Source organism: Pithys albifrons, chromosome 5 (assembly GCF_047495875.1).
Source record: "Pithys albifrons albifrons isolate INPA30051 chromosome 5, PitAlb_v1, whole genome shotgun sequence".
Lineage (NCBI taxonomy): Eukaryota > Metazoa > Chordata > Aves > Passeriformes > Thamnophilidae > Pithys > Pithys albifrons.
In genome coordinates, this window is record NC_092462.1 from 63,621,699 (window position 1) to 63,638,887 (window position 17,189).

A 17,189-nucleotide genomic window follows, 5' to 3' on the forward strand; every position below is an offset into this window, starting at 1 on the left:
TCTGCCTTGACTAGTTGTTATTTACATCCAGTGTAAATTCAGAACACATGCAAGAGAGCTGAGGGATATATGGATGATGGATCCATGTTATACAGACTGTAACTGAGATTAGAATCAAACTAGTCAGTATGAAGAGGGTTCTTATTTTTCTACTAAAAATAAAAGAGTCTTTGGAAGAGAGAAGCCATGACAACAGTTTTACCACCAATGGGGTGGAATGTATCTCACGCAATATAAAACAAGAAAAACTAAAAATGAGTTGACTAATTCAAAACCCCCCAAAAATTAGATTCCCATTGTGCAGTGTCATTGCTTAAGAATGTGTCTCATACTTAATGGTTCCTTACACATTAAATTAAAAAAAAGTTATATCAAAAAACAGAATGACATGGCTTAAACTGTGCAGAACATCCCCTCCTCCATCACGAAAAAGCAAAACAAAGTAAGAACATGTAGCATTTTGACACCAACAAAGCTGCCTACATAGACGCCCACTCTTTCTTATTTTCTCTGCAGCATACTCTTTTAACTCACTCATCTCCTTCTGCATCTTTCTTAGAATTCTTGACTTATCTACCTTCCATACAGCTTCTTTATCTTCGTTTTCACATGAAAACTGATGATGGAAATAAGTTATTGTCATATAGACAGTTCTGAAGACAATATTCATTTTTTTCCCTCTCCCAATATATTTACAAACCAATAAAAATTATTTCCTTCTGAAACAGAGCAGTTATTCCACACTATTTAAAATCGAAAATAATAGAGTAGGAGAGTTATTCCACATATCTTCATGCTGTGATAGATTCACACATTTGGTCCCACCTCCCAGTAAGGAGCTGGCAATTACTGCATTCCAGTGCAAGTCCATGGATTTTTTCCCATCTCCCTTATTCCACAAGCCAGTTACAGCTGATTGTGGCAGCTGAACCAGAAATGCACTTTTGCATCAGATGCACAAAAGCTGGAAATACTGGCTATGAGAGAGAAAATGCATGATAGATTTTGGGGTTTCTTTCTGCAAATGAGATTATCATTCTTAACAATCATGATATTTAAGGCTCTGCTTCACTGACATCTGACAGAATTTCAGATTTACAGACCTAAAGATGGTAAGAAATGCATAGCATTTATTACTTCCAGTGATATGGGAACACATCCCTCTAAAGGGTTTAGATATTCCGTTGCTTTGCGTGAGAAAACAGCAAATAATTAAAATCCTGTGTTGCTTTTGTGCTATTTGAAGGATTAGCCTTTCTCAATTCCTGGACAATATATACATTAAGTACACTAAGTACTCTGATTGGAGCTTAAACACTGTTTAAATCAGACACGTCTCCAATACATCCCCTTGCAAAGCATAATCCGTCATCATTATGCAATTATGTTACAGTGCCAGTACGCAGGAATCTTCTATTTCACCCAGTTTGTCAGATACAGTCTTTGCAAACAGATTCAGCTGTACTTTAATCCTTGGAGTATTTTCTGAGTGCACATTTGTGAATGCACACAAAATTCTCTGCATTTACTGTTTTTACTCTTAAAAATCACAGCTTTGTTCCTCAATATGTAGATTCCTAATAGCTTGCTAAATAGATAGACTAAATCTAGCTCAAGATATATCTAACCATGGCTGTCTTCATTGTTCCCTCTGTGATGCAGAAATAGGCATCTGCTTTCTAGACTACAAACCATCTAGGAAAGGCTAAAGTGAAAAAAGACAGAGAAAAAAAGTACAAAAAGTAAGCTCAAAATATTTCAGGCTTCCTTACACAATGGACAGTAGAGTAATTGTTATTAACCTAAAGGCAGGGTTGGTATAATTAGCTGAATGCAGGAAAGCTCTGGGGTTTTAATAGTAATAGCCCCAAACCTCCCAGCTGGTAGACTGCAGAATCTAAAAAATCCTGAGAAATGTTAACATATGATGGCAATGCATTAAAAATAAACAGACAAAGACACACCAAAAACCACACCAACCAAGGAAACAATAAAACTCCACCACCAAACCAAACTAGTAAACATTAAAAAGGGGATATAATGACATGTCCATGGCATGTCATATGACAGGAACAAAAGAAATCATCAAAAATACTCATTTTTTTAAGGTAATTCATTGCAAAGAATACAAGTTCATGCCATTTATCAGTGAAACGATTAAAAATACAAAAAGCCTCATCTAACTTTCGCAGTCAAGTATATACATCTTGAGTTCTGGAGCATGAGATTTATCTTTGAGACTTGAATCCTTCTTGCAAATGCAGTTTGAAATTGGCCAACAAATGAAAAAATTAGTCATAGGGGACTGAGAGACAGCAGAAGCATTTAAGCCTCATTTCCATAGGAAGCCAGGCTACAGCAAATGTAATTGAACTTTTTAGTAAGAGTTTGCCATTTTACTAAAATACCCAGAATTACCAGAACAAACACTAAGTGTTGGGGCACAGCATCCCATTCTCCCTCCCTATTCTACGTGGTAGTGGCCAAAGCCTCATGGAAAAGCTAATAGGATGATTATCTTGAGAAGGATTATGCCGCACAGAGAAGCTGAAGTCTGCCTTTGTGAGAATTAAGTCCATCATCTTCATTGGTCAGTTGAATTATTTTCTTTTCCCATAGTGCAGATAGATTATCACTCTGGTCTTTCTTAAAATGAGTGAATCTCAAAGAACATGGATATAAGAAGGTGGCATAAAATGTACTTGCAGATCTTTTTTTTGGCTTAAGAAATAAGGAGCTCAGAAAATGATATAAGAGGAAAAATTACCAAATTCTTTTTTAAGAAATAAACGTTTGCTACCCTAAATTAGCGGAGTATCATTATAATGTAGTCTATAGCTAACAAGCTTAGCAATGAATGATTGAGACATGATCTGTTCTACAGGAAATGCCATGATGTGACTCAAGTAGATCAACATAAGGTAAAAACATGGTGAAAATGTGAAAGTGCTGCTTTAAACCTTGATAGGGAAAAAAGGTTCTTGGGGTTTTGCCTCTCCTTTCTAAGCAATTTAGAGAAGGTACACATTCCACCACACTTCATCCATCATGATAGGGACAAAAGAGTGTTTACATCCAGGTAGTGCAGAAAGAACTACATGAACAAGTTACTTCAAAATCACAGAAGCATTTGCAGCTTAGAATGAGAACCAGTGTCTCACAAAGTAAAACCTCCACCCCAGAAATGTGTCCTGATTAGACTCAGGATACACGTTCATCACACTGCCACAGGTAATTATAAACATGGATAACAAGCTTGTTCAGAGATTCAGTAGTTCACAAGAGAACAAGGCTTGTACACTTTAGTGGCATTCAACTGCAAGCCAGTGAGAAGTAATGCAAACTACTGGACACTCTTTTGCATAAACAAAAGTATTACAGTGCAGGAAGCAAACAGGTACTTGATGCTGCATACTGCTGTAGATAGAAAACAGAAAAAGAAGATGAAATCTCAGCCTCATAATCATTGACACTTTGGAAAGTCTTAATAAAATTTTCTAATTTTGATAGATAAGATACTCTTTGTTCTGACTGTTGAAGAAGAGAAATAAGGTAATTTTGGATGAACCTATGGAAGATTGCTCTGCAGTGGCTCACTCTCATTTTCACCATATAAATATTAGTAATAACAACAATAACACTGCAGTTTCAATTACACCAACACACCACTTGGCCCACTTATTCTTAAAATAAATAGGTAATGTTAGATTAAACTTTAGTGCATTATACTGACAGGCAAAATCAAAAACTCACCTCTGCACCTGCACAGCAAAGTCAAAGCAATCAGATATGCAGATATTGCCCATAATGAAGGTTGACAACTATGGTGACTTTAGCCAAAGGGACACCTTTTATTGAGGTTACACCCAGGAAGCCATGCATTTCATCTGCAGCACATGCTGAGCATCAGTGCTAAATCAAAAGTGAAACTGCAAATTACAACCGGGTGGCTCTACTGACGCTTCCGTGCTGAATGGAAAGGTACCAGCTCTCCTAAGAGCAACTAAAACAATTCAATATTGATGTCTTCTCAAGGACAACTGAAATGGAAGACAACTATCAGTTATTCAAGAGGATGAAAGGTTAAAATGGTACTAAGAAATATGAAAAACATACTTTCTGAAACAGCTCCTATTTTTCTCATTGTCAAGGTGGGGTGCTAGAAAATGGGCAACATGGTGTTAAGATGGACTACAAAGTGAGAAGAAAACAGGGCAGAACTCTCAAAGAGTTATGAGAGACATCTTGATCCTCTTGTAGTTGTGGCCACATTCAGCATTTAACAGGGAACAAATAAGCAACTCATGAACAAATATACACTGGGCTGATAATAAAAATAGCACCTCTCTTAATTCTACACTGCTTACAGAACGCCAGCTTGCAGACTAAATACATAGGTTTTTAAAAATATCTGCAGGAAACAAATTAACTAATATTTACATCAAAGTTCTCTTATTAGAACAAAACAAAGATGCCTTTCAGCCATCTTCCACTAAAAACAAAGTAAAACCAAAGCAACGCAAACCAATGGTCACTGTGCTTTTTGACAATGACATAACCAGTATATAATCAATCCATTCACTGTTTCTAAACATTTCATCATTTAAGTGATTTTTGCTTCACTTTCAGACTTTCACCTCCAAAAACTGGTTTCAGTTAATCAGGTTTTTCACTTTGTAAATAGGACAGCACCAAAACAACTACATGTGTTTGTATGTTTTTATATCATATGTGTTAGGCACTCCTCTCTTAAAACCAAGGTTATAAAGATAAATTAGAAATTGCCTCACTATATCAAGCACCTTATCCATTCCTGTCTAACTTAAAAGCTGCAGGTAGGAACTTCCCAAATACATTTGGCCCCTCATTTGCATTTATGTATGTATTTGAGAGTCTATACAGTAAAGAAAGAATGCATCAAATCCAAAGGTAGCCGTGGAATTAAATGCCAGACTTATGAGCCCATATTGTGTTGAGAGGAAAAGAGGAAGCCCTAACCTACCCCAGCACACAGCAGAAGTTTCTCTTCACCTCCCATTCTTGTTAGATGAACAAAGAGAATATTGTAATTAAGGAAGTAACCAACCAAGTTCTAGAGATCTCTAAGAAAGGCCTACGAAAGCATTCTTTGTGCTAAATAAAAAATTTCTATGACTTATAATAATGTGCAAAGGATGGAAGTATCACTGGAAAAGAATGAATAAAATATTAGTTTAAATTACTACTGTTTCCATTTGACCCCACTGACAATAAATCTATATCATTTTTATTGAGCTACTATACATATTTTCCATATTACTGAAGTGAAGGCTGATAAAGTTTCTTATTTTAAAAAATCTAAGCAAAAGTTTAACACAAGGAAGTTATAAAATTTGTATACAGAAGGAAGACTACTCGAGATGGAAAAACCTCACTTTTTGAGATGATGAACTCATGACACTTTATTGTGACCTGCGCACAAACTATGAAACAATGACCAGGAAATGATTTTCCTTACTACTGCTTAGCAACATTGCAATAAGTCCCATAAATCAGCAACTGTTCTAAATATGGAACTTTTTAAAATGAAAAACAAGAGATGGAATGTATTTCTGCGTATCAGTACACAAACCTGCAATTAAGGCTGAATATTGTCCCTTGAAAATGAACTGGAACAAAGTTAATGAAAGTTGAGAGGAAAATAAAAATCAGAATTATAGACAAGGACATGAGAAAGAGTTTGATGTTTTCTTTGCTTGATGGCAGAGAAACTTTGGTTCAAAATTAATAAATGAATAGAGACCCAGTAATTAGTGGTACCTGCTTATATCTCCTCTGAGAGGGAGGTAGCATGCAACCAACTTTGCTTCTATACAAAGGGGCAATCCACCAACATATTCCTCAATATTTTCTGCTCTATGACCTGTATATATGCCAGCTCAATCTGGCCTTACGCTGTCCAGAAATATTGCTTAGGTCCATTTCTTTCCAGCATCTACTTGCTACTCCCACATCTCCTATTTTCTATCATAATTTAACCAATATGTTCCACAGGAAAAAAAAATACATGAATATAACTATAAACATTTACATACTAACAAATAATATTGAAAAGCAGAAACTGGCAGGGCTAAACTGTAACAAAGATGGAAAATAACTAAGCTTGAATGAGATAGACGTTGAAGAGCGAAACCACGAGGAACTTCTGTCTCTGTGTACTGAGATTAACATTTTAACAGAGTCCATCTCTTCCAATTCAAGCCTCATTTATAGCTCAGGTTCAACACATGGCCTCTTTTGAAGGTATCTCCAGCTCTCACATTCCCGTAACAACAATCTAAGGCACTAAAGGAACATATATTTAAGTGGAGAGTGAGCATTGCTCAGAGCATTTCCAAAAAGCAAATGGAAATAAAAAGCCTTTATCTGCATGAAGGAGCGCTTAAATATGTTAGGCAAATCTTTTCCAGTACCCTAATCTCAGCCCCAGTGCCTCAGGGAAAGAGTCCTAGGGGTGGCCTCTTTGAAGCTGGAGGCCATCCCTCCAAACAGTGGTCTCTCCACCCACAAGAGGAATCACCTCTTCTAGAAAAAACAGTATTCTAAGACCCTTCTATTTAAATCTCCAACATATCTATTTACTTCATATTAACAATCTCACTACCTGCACGCATCCAGAAACAAAAACCCCAAATCCCAAAAGACTCCACACCACCTCAGGAGCAAGAAACAAAGTCATCCTAGTGTACCGAGAAATACAAATGGAGAGGAGATTGAAAAATGTTTTAAGCTGTACAAAGTATCACAGCTTCTATATCACAATAACTAATTTTAGCATTATTAACAGTAAGGCATGTGTCTTTCCAATGCAGAACAAAAACACCACCTCAAAAGATAATTAAGCAGAATTCAAAAGCCTTTATAAAACCTTCCTGCCTAAATGCACCATGAATTAATGTGTCTTAGAATCACAAAACATTTATTTTTATCAGGCTTTGGAATACTGACACAAAACATATTTCCCCCTTGCCATATAAAACCTGAAACTGAAGGTGGCATCTCAGAGAGATGAAACACAGCAGACTCTAATAAGCACTACAAAATCCAGCTCCTGCATAAATACATATGCACAAGCAGCTTACTGTCAGTGAGACCAACCACATAAGAGACATTACTGTGTGTACATGATGAGTCCTAAGCACAGGGCAGGGATGTCATGAAGCAAAAGGAATCCTGGAATGAAGTGGGACTCATTTTCTTCCCCCCCTACAAAATTTTCTAGGACTTCCTTCAAATAATCCTATCTTTTTAAAATAAATACTATCAGTTAAAATTAGCATAATTTCTTGGGATTGTTTGATTAGGCAGTGTGGTGCATGGAAGTCATCAGTCAGACTAGTAAATTATGACTGATAATCCGCAAACACCTAACAAAAATAATTCTTGCTTCTTAGTTAAACCCATGTCCACTCCATCCTTTCTCTGATTTAGTGATCCTGCAAATCTGCAGTGGTTCGCAGGCCTAGCAACTGCTTTAAGGGCTGAGGGAAAGAACTTTTCTCAAAACCTCATCCATGGACTAAAGCAAATCAGTCTTGATGGGTAATTAAGAGAGAAAAATTATAGCGTCTGCAGATACTCCTCTCATCCAGCCCCCCAGAGTGATCTGTTCTGTAGTGTTGCCATAGAAAAGGAAAAGGAAGCCTCCAATTAGGGACGAGGTCACATTTAAGCAGATATTATGTAAATATCAGCCAGCCAGCACCCTGCAAAAAAAAAGAAAAAAAGGCCTCATCCTGTCAGCCCTCCAAGGGCAGGCCTCCTGGAAGACCCCTGCCAGCAGGGCTGGGCTTGCCGGGGCAGGTGTGAGCCCCGGAGCCCGCCCCGGGGACCCCGCGGTACAGCCGGGGAGGGGAGCGGGGCGGGCGGCAGAACCGCGCCGGGGCCGGGATGCTCCGCACCACCATCCCGACCTCCCGCAGGTACCCACGGGGATGGAGCGCTCGGGCAGCCCCTCGCAGCGCTCCCGGCCCCCTCCGCGGCCGCGCCCCGGCCCGCTGATGGCTGCGGGGGAGTTGCGGGAGGGCGCGGCCGGCGGGCCCCCTCTGCGGGCAGGAGCTGCCTCGTCTTGCCTGGAGACTGGCAGCGCCCAGCCCTGCCGAGGACCGACCGCCCTTCCCGGGGCTTCCTCGCCCGTCGGGTCACCGGGACGGACGCGCGAGCGGAGGGGCACGGCCGCGCCCCGCCCCGGGATGCACTTTTTTGCTCTCGCACGACCAAAGTCTCCGAGCGCGACAGAATCCTCCATCAATCTCTTTATGCATCCATCCATGTCTCTATGCATCCATCCATTTCTCCATCCGTCCGTCCGTCCGTATCCCTCCCTCCCCCCTACCCCGTCCCCGCGCCACCCCCGCATCACCCACGCATGCCACTCACCCACGGCGCGGCCGACGGCGGCGGCAGGGCCCGGCCGAGCCCTTGCCCGCTCCTTCCCGGGGGGACCCGCTGGCGCGATGCGGACGCAGCGGAGCAGCGGAGCGGCAGTGAAGCACCGCCCGGTAGCCGCACCTCGCTGCCGGCGCCGGGGCCCTCCCCAGCTGTCACCGGCGGCCCGCCCTCGAGGGCGGTGGCGGCCGGGCCCTCCCGCAGCCCCGCCCCGCCCCGCCCCGCCACTGCCGCTCGAGATGCGCGGGATGCCTGAGATGCGCGGGATGCTCGAGATGCGCGGAATGCGCGGGATGCTCGGCAGCCCGGCCCGGCGGGTCCTGCCCCGCGTGGAGCCGGGAGGTGTGCGGGTTTACCCCGTCCTGCGGGCTCTGCGGTGTCCCCATGCTCCTCCCCACCTCGGCAGGTGCGGGGCATGTCCGGCTTGGAGTACTGAGGAGGATGTACCCGTGGAACTTTTTGTACTGCACAAGAATTAGGCACGGAGTTGCCAGATTAACTCGCTCGCACTCACTGTCCCTGCCAGACGCCTGCAAACCCTAATGCCATTTAAAACCCCATTATTTTTTCGGAATGGAACAAAATAGCAGCTTCAGGCTCCTGGACCCAGGCTTTGCTGTGGGTTTCAAACCAGACTGGCACTCTGCCCGGACATAGATTGGCTTTGAACGCACCTTTACTAAAATGCTGTTCATGATCATATTTCTGTTGATCCACATTCAGTGACTGACCCAATGAATGCTGAAGAGTGTTACCAAACACCCAGACCTTAGGGAATGGGAACGGTCATGATGAGTGGCTCAGTGTTATGTTGATAGCTTGTAAGTTTTTGTGTATATAGGCCCAGAATCGAGGAGAAAATAAGCAAATTTACCATTGTATTTGGTTTTATGTTTTACTGTTGTTGCTAATGAAGTCCTAGGTTTGTACTTAGTTCAGTAAGACAAGAGTGCAAGGAAAAAATAGATTTGAAAGAGAAGCCACAAATACAACAAACATGCATCAGCCTGGAAATATGCTCAAAGAAATGGGTGTATGGATTCATCAGAGACAGCTCCAGGCAGCATCACAGGGACAGAAATTTGAGAGAGAACACTTTGCAGACAAAACTAATGCTATTACTGGCCACACTGAATGCTTCAAATCCAAATTTGGGTATAACACACATTTTAACAGTAAAGGTGATTAAACAGTCAGAAACACCTTTTGAGACTAAAAGGGAATATGCATTGCTGAGCAGTGGGGAGCGACGTTTATAAACAAATCTCTTTCCAAAGAGACACATTTCCAACAGATGCTAAAGGAATTCTTGTAGCCAGAAAACCTTTGAAAGTTCCTACTCTGTAGAGAAAATGCTGCTTTTGATTTCAAAATCAATAAGAATTGAATGTCCCAGTTGGGGTTAATTATTTCATATAGTGAATTTGTTCCATTTTCCAAGACAATTTCAGGTATAAATGCTCGATATTTGTGCTCTTTAAAAATGCCAACACATTTATTAGTGGCTATGTTCCAAGTCTGGATTAATGAAACCATAATGAGCAGCTTGTTATGATTTAGCTGCTATCTAACTTTTCTTAATAGAACTAGGAATAGGAATTCGGGGTCTAAGTTCTGGCCCTGGTCAGGGAGAGAGGAAATTGGAGCTCTTACATTATATATGCACAGTTTTGTATTAGTTTTATGTCTTATGGAAGGATGCAGTGTTGTGAAGAAAGGCAGGATATTCTGTATAGGATTTGCTTATAATGGGCTGGTTCATAGGGTTGGTACATGCAAATTATTTTCTTATTAAATAATTTTTGCTTGAAAGTACGTGAAAATAAATAAGAAGGTGAATTTTTTGACTTAGCTAGCACTTTCTTTGTCAGTATTTTTCATTAATAGAAGTTTTTGAGGTTTTTTTAACTAACCTAAATTTGACTTCATTTAAAAGTCAGCTTAGATGATCATCTTGTCTGCAGAGTCAAAAATATTAGCTTCCTGTCAGACATGGCTCTATAGCTGCTGTTTCCTTCAGCTGGAGGGCAACCATCACTTCATGAACCCTAGAGCATCCTTTTGAGAGCTTGGGAGTTGATACCTACTAATGTCTCGAAGCTGAGGGACCAATTGCACTGTCTTTACTGCACAGATATACTGAAAAGATGGTCCCATCCCCAAAGAACTAATGCTATTAGTGGACATGGAATATGCAAGAGACGGAATATTAAGTGAAAGTATAGATTTATAATCTGGCCTGGGTTTTGTTTGCTTGTTTATTTCCAGCAGTGTTTTACCTTGCTGGAAGAAAGTTACTGGGCCCTACCCAAGTTCACACAGGAATTCTGTGGGTCAGCCAGAAGTTAATCCTGATATATCCTGGTAACTGTGGTGTCCCTGCTGATGTGGGAAGCTTCTGAACAACACACATGGAGTGTGCAGTTGTGAAATACAAAAGATGTCTGTGAAGGTAGAGCAGCATTTTGACCAGCTATCGGCTGATACGTTAGTACTGATTGTTTGACTAGTGACATTTCCAGCTTCCTAACTCTGCTTTTACTGATTAGCAAAGCAGATTGAAATATTGAATCTGAAAAGTTCTATATGAGACATCAACATGAAAATATGCAGCTATGTTCTGAGTTCCTGAAAATCAATGCAAACTCTTGATTTAGTTCAGGAGGAGTAAAACTGACTCTTTGAAGTAACACTTTAAAAATGCATTAAAAACCTTTTGGTAACTTTACGACTGTGCAATTTAGAATTAGAGGTACTTTGATTTTATTGTACTCATGCTGCAGTAACTATATTAAGTAGAAAGCAAAATAAAATTTCAAGCACAGGCTGTAATTGAAAAGTTAATTAATTTTTAATATTGATATATTCATTGTAAAGAGATTTAACCCTGTAGGCTACCTGAAGAATATCAGAGTCCTTGCTCTAAATTTGCCTTTTAATCATAATAAGAATCTCTTGTAAACACAGGTGGTTTTCCTGCTCAGTTAAAACTCAAACTGTGACAAATTTTTAAAGCTTCAACTCTGAATAATTGCAATGCTTAAAGCTTTTACATTTTTTTATGAAAAAACCAGCAAAACATCCTAGAACACTTGAAACTGGTTTAGGCACAGGGGACAAGAATATCTGCTGCTGTAAATGTAAAATCAGTACATTGATTATTTTTAATTGTTTTTGTTGTTATTGTTAATATTAATAATATTATTATTTACAAATCAGAAATACACATCTAAGAACAGATTTATTTTCTTTTGCATACTCTGGTTTCTTCCCATTGAAATGCAGCCATCTGCAGGCAACTATATAATAGTGCATAGCAACAGCACAACAATTATGTACAATATATGGCTATATTTAAAACTCCTTACTGCTCAGCACTGATTATTATTAATGGACAGCCAAGGAAAAATGACTTTTAGGGGGAACATTAAGTAGACTGACTGTAATTATGTACTTTAAAGGATTTGGGTGTGATCATTCCTGGGAATGATTTTTCTAGAAAAGTTGGATTCAAGGCATCTCTTTCAGAAATCCTGAGAGATTCAGTCATTGAAATGGAATGAGGCTTATTCTTCTAGGTTATTGCAGCATTGTGAAACTTGCAGTGGATTTTCATTAAAAATAGTAATGTTTTCATATTCATTTCATTCTTTTAGAAAACGCCATTTATTCAGATTAAAGAGTGGTGGAAAGAGCTGACCCAAATTTCTGTAGTTGAGTTGTGTTTTGTTCAGAGAACTGGCTGCTAAGTGTGCAGGGAATGCGTGAGTTCCCTCTCTGTGTTGTGGATGAATCTCTGGCAAGGCTACCTTGCCCCCTGGAGCAGAGGTGCCTCTTACACACCCCAAGAGAATTAGTCTTGCTGCGCAGTCATGTACAAAATTGACAGTGGCATCAACACACACACACAAAAGATCGCCTATAATGCTGCCGCATTTCAAAACGCAGAATGTGCATCTGCTGAACCAAAAGGGAAACTGGTCCTGGTGTCTGCAGCTCATGAGGTGGGACCATAACAGGTGGGGGGCACTGTTCAGTTGGCCAGAGGTAAAGCCTTCTTACACCTACCAACAGCCCTGTGTGCATCCTACAGATTCTTTCAACCACACATATTTTGTCACAATCAAAACTTACCCAAATGATAGAAGTATCAATAGGAAAGTTGTAGTGTGTTCTTAGAGATGTTATCCCCCTCTCTTTCACCCTATTGATGGGTTTGGCCTTAGGTGGATGTTGGTAGAATATCCAGAAATAGCATGTGTTACAAGCACGTGCTTCTAATAAGGAATAATTACCATGCAGGGATATAAATAGCAGCCAAAGGAATCAGATTGCAGTTAAGAGTTGAAATAGGTAGCTTTAAAAATCCTGTTACATTTCTGCATTGCATTAAGTAGACTGTACAGTATTCCTTTCTTTTGTGTGTGAGCATGTGTCTGAGCATATGTATGCACTTTTAATATTTTCTTGCACCTGTTTTAGAGAAGTCACTTATTCCTTAATAAGAGGGGGTAGAATCTTCTGGGAACATATACCCTGAAATTAGGATTTATTATAGGCTTTATGTACAGCTGACTTTGTTAAAAGCTGCCTTGCTGTACGATCACATATCAAATTAAAAATGACAATATAAATAGAGGATGTTAATGACTATGCTGTGGAATATGGGAATAAAGCATTTGACTCATGCTGAATAGAAGGGGAAAACTGAAGATTCACAATCTATTAACCCATGTTTGGTCAAAGATGCTGCTATAGAAGTAAGCACTAGGGCTTTGGATGGCAATTGATTTCTCATGCTACCTGCATAGCCCTCTTTAATGCATGTGTTGAGATGATTAGCTGTAATAAGGAGAGGCTAGGGATTAAAAGGGTAAAAATAACTGCCATTATACTTCTTAGAAGAAATTCTCTAAGGATGTGTGCCCATGGCTCACTCACACTTGCTTTAATACATGAGCTATTCAGAGCTTTGTTGGAACAAAGCTGCTAAACAAGGCTGTTTTTTTCTCTTAATTATTCTTAATCTTCTATTTAAGGAGGAGTTGTTTAATGGCTACCTTAACTTTCCAAAGACAAGATTTTATAATATTGTATTGGTAATATAATCTAAGTTTGTCAACTCTGACTAGTATCATTGCAATTACAGAAATTTTATGTGCAAAGGAAAAAAGAAATGAAAATATGCTTTACTGATCTTTCAATTAATATCAGAATTTAATCAGATTGAAGCTTTATGCATTTATGCGTTTAGAAAGCAGATGTACTTTTCTTGTATCTATATATTCAAAATTGCAGGTTCAGGATCTAATATATAGTTATGCATCATTTCAAAGGATAGCAGCTACTTGGAAATGCTCTTTAAGAAATGCCATAGCTTCTGTTATGCACATTGATGTAAATCTGCAACCAGTATACAAAATCAAGAAATATTTTACTGCTGTCATGCAGATAGCTGCAAGGTTTTTATTTAGGAGGAATATTGAGGAATTCCCCCAGGTGTATTTTTCCTATAGAATGAAAAAAGGTTGCACTCATATAGTTCATCTTTGTGAAGAAAGAAACGGTGATAGGGAAATGAAAAGACAGTCTGATAAATTCCTTCCCTTTTTCCCTATTTAAAGAGAAGAGGATGCAAGTATTTGTTTATCTTTGAAAAATAGGGTGTAACGGAGCACAGATCTCTAAAGTCTGCTGTTTCTCAATTGGAAGCAGCTCTCTTCAAGGACAGTGTAGGACTTTGAATCCTGAATGTGGTCTTTTCTTGAGAGGTAGATACTGGATAACCAGAGAATATACTGGAATCAGTGATTACACCTTGTGGAAAATTAAATGGACCCTTTCATTTTTATCCTGGCCATGCACTAGCATAGTCAGCAGAGATACCAAAATTCCTCCTGTATTCTTGTATATTCTTTTAAACGCTTGGAAGCAAAATAAGTGAAGTTTTTCCTAGCTGTGTATAGATTTCAGGTAGTACAGAATTTGGATGCTCTTGTACTCAATAAAAGTATATTTAATCTCTGTTAAGTGACAGGTTAATGTGCAACAGAGGAAAGTAAAAACATTTCTCAAGTTTAAAAATTAATTGTATCAGGTATAATTTGTCTAATTGTAAGGGAAAAAAGTTATTAATTTTCCATACAGTTTTGGTCTGCTTATACCACTTGAAAGGCAATTTCACCTACATTCAATAAAACAGTTTAGTCAGGTTTAATGACATTAGCTGTCTTTACAACATTTGTCCTTAGGAAAGGTACAAAATCAATTATTGTCTTAAAGTACACTGCTGAAGAGTTCAGTAACAACTGGAGTAATTAAGATTTTGTAAACATAGACTTCTGTCCAAATAACATGGAGTGGTTTTGTATTTTTCTTATGGCCTCAGACAAGTTATAGTGAGCTTTATAAGTAATTTCCACACACACACACACCCCTTTTCTTTAGATAATTTCAGAAAATTATCTTTGAGGATAGAATATAACTGTTCAGTTGGGAGGAACCTACACCAGCCCTCTAGTCCAACTGCAATATATGTTGGTGGAAATTGCTACTATCATTACTATACTTTGCAAATAAAGACTAAGAAAAAAACAGGGATGCGTGTCAAAGAAAATTTCATTAAACTGTGCAATTGCAGGTTCAGAAAAAGAGCAGCACTATGAAAATGTTGCTGTGAGTACTCTCATAAGATGGTACTCTTCACACAAAAATTTAGAAAACACTCTTGTTATTTAGCCATTGTAACATAGTACTGGGATCAAACAGATCAAGTGGGAACATGATAGTAGAAGATACCAGTAAAGGAGGCTGTGAGAAGGTACAGAGAACATACCATGGAGGAAAGGGTAGTCGGCAATTTTGGTGACTGAACTGCTGAGATCCCTAAGCTCCCACTGTGTTTGAGCTGGTTAGTTCACAGCCCAGTGCACTGGGGCTATGGTGCTTCTGGAGCATCAGTCCCCATGTGGGCCTTGGGGGCTGGCTTTAACCACAGTACTTTGTAAGATAGACCTTTTTTCTCCATGGTTCTTCCTTTGGTGTTTTTTCGTGATTTAGTTAAATAAGAGGGGGCTGCTGAGATGACAAATTTATTCTGCAGATACTGTGTGCAAAATAATTCTTTCTTTGCAGTCTCTCCAATCTCCCAAAGCTCATCTAAGGAGGTTGCATGGAAAAAAAGAAGCAAATAGAACATTGTTGATATTCCAGAGCTCAATGTATAACATTCATTTGGTCTGGTAAAGCCAAGTAAACCTGGTAAAGCACCCTGAAGGTACTCAGAATTTCTGCATTATATCCCTATCTTATTTTTTTATTTATTTAAGATGTCAGTACAGTGTATTTGGAACTTAGCCTGCCTATGCTCTACAGAAGCCCCCCTTGCTTAAATGGAATGCGTCAGGCACAGTGTGTATAAAACGCTTTGTGGTGCCAGATTGAAGCAGTGTAATGCAAAGTATTTCTCCACTTCAGAAAAGGAATGTTCTCTTGCCTAAAGTGAAAATGAAACGAAACATCCAAAGGAATTTTCTGTTCCTCGTGTACCTATCAAAGGCTATAACAGTATTGAATTATTTAGGTAACTTTCCCTATTAGGCTGTGTTCTTTCATGGATCATTTCAAGTGGCTTGGGCTCTAACCATAAAAAATCTTAGCATATTCTAAAGACTTTGAGAATGGCCCGAAGGAAAGATTAGGTGTGTTAAAAATTTATAGCCTAAAAGCTTTTGTGAATCTCAAATTGCACTTTAATGAAATGATCTTCTTAGTCTTTGCAGACATGCTGGTTTTGGCTGGGGTAGAGTTAATTTCCTTCACAGTGACTAGTATGGGGCCATGTTTTGGATTTGTGCTGAACACAGTCCAGGGTTGATCATACAGAGATGTGTCCATTACTGCTGAGCAGGGCTTACATAGAGCCAAGGCCTTTTCTGCTTTCCATACTGCCATGGATGTTGGGAGTGCATAGGAAGCTGGGAGACACAGCCAGAACAGGTGACCCAAACTGACCAAAGGAATATTCCAGACCATATGACATCATGCTCAGTATATGAAGTGGGGGCAAGAAAGAGGAATTGGGAATGTTTGGAGTGATGGTGTTCATCTTCCCAGGTCACTGTTCCATGCCATGGGGCCCTGCTCTCCTGGAGATGGCTGAACACCTGCCTGCCCATGGGAAACAGTGAATTAATTCCTTGTTTTCTTTGCTTGTGTGTGTGTCTTTTACTTTCTCATTGTTAAACTGTCTTTATCTCAAAGCACGAGTTTTCTAGCTTTTACCCTTCCCTGATCCTGCTGGTGGGGCAGTGAGTGAGTAGCTGTGTGGAGCTTGGTTGCCAGCTGAGCTTAAACCACAACAACAACAAAAAAAAAGGCTAAACTCTTTCCTGCCCCCTCTCGCTCTACTAAAGAAGTTGAGGGTGAGAAGATTGTCTTGAAGATTTGTTTCTTCTTCCCACACTGCTAATGAAAGTTTTATCTTAAAACAAGATGACACCTTGACTGTGTGTAAAGAGCAAATCTCTATTGTGTGAAGCTTAATGAATGCAATGATTCACATATGTATGTCAATAAAAGTACAAAAAATAGCAGACAAATATAATACTGGCTTTTCATTTGCCAACTGTGAATATTGTCAACCACTGTGTTAGCTAAACAATGTTTTGAACAAGTAAATTATTATGCTGATTGGGTATCCAAGTTTGGCTCTTACCAAAATAAGTCTGTCTGATCAGTGGCCTCAGCTGTGTCCAGCAGAA

The 17,189-nt window shown here is 39.5% G+C and overlaps 1 protein-coding gene across 4 annotated transcripts in view; it reads right to left on the reverse strand.

Moving 5' to 3' along the window:
• JAKMIP1 (janus kinase and microtubule interacting protein 1) overlaps window positions 1-8,573 on the reverse strand; it is a 155,277-nt gene extending 146,704 nt beyond the window's left edge. For all 4 annotated transcript variants that reach the window (XM_071556829.1, XM_071556825.1, XM_071556828.1 and 1 more), the window contains exon 1: window positions 8,419-8,573. The gene's annotated coding sequence lies outside the window, so the exon portion shown is untranslated. The remainder of the gene's footprint in view (window positions 1-8,418) is intronic.
• Between the last annotated feature and the right edge of the window lie 8,616 nt (window positions 8,574-17,189).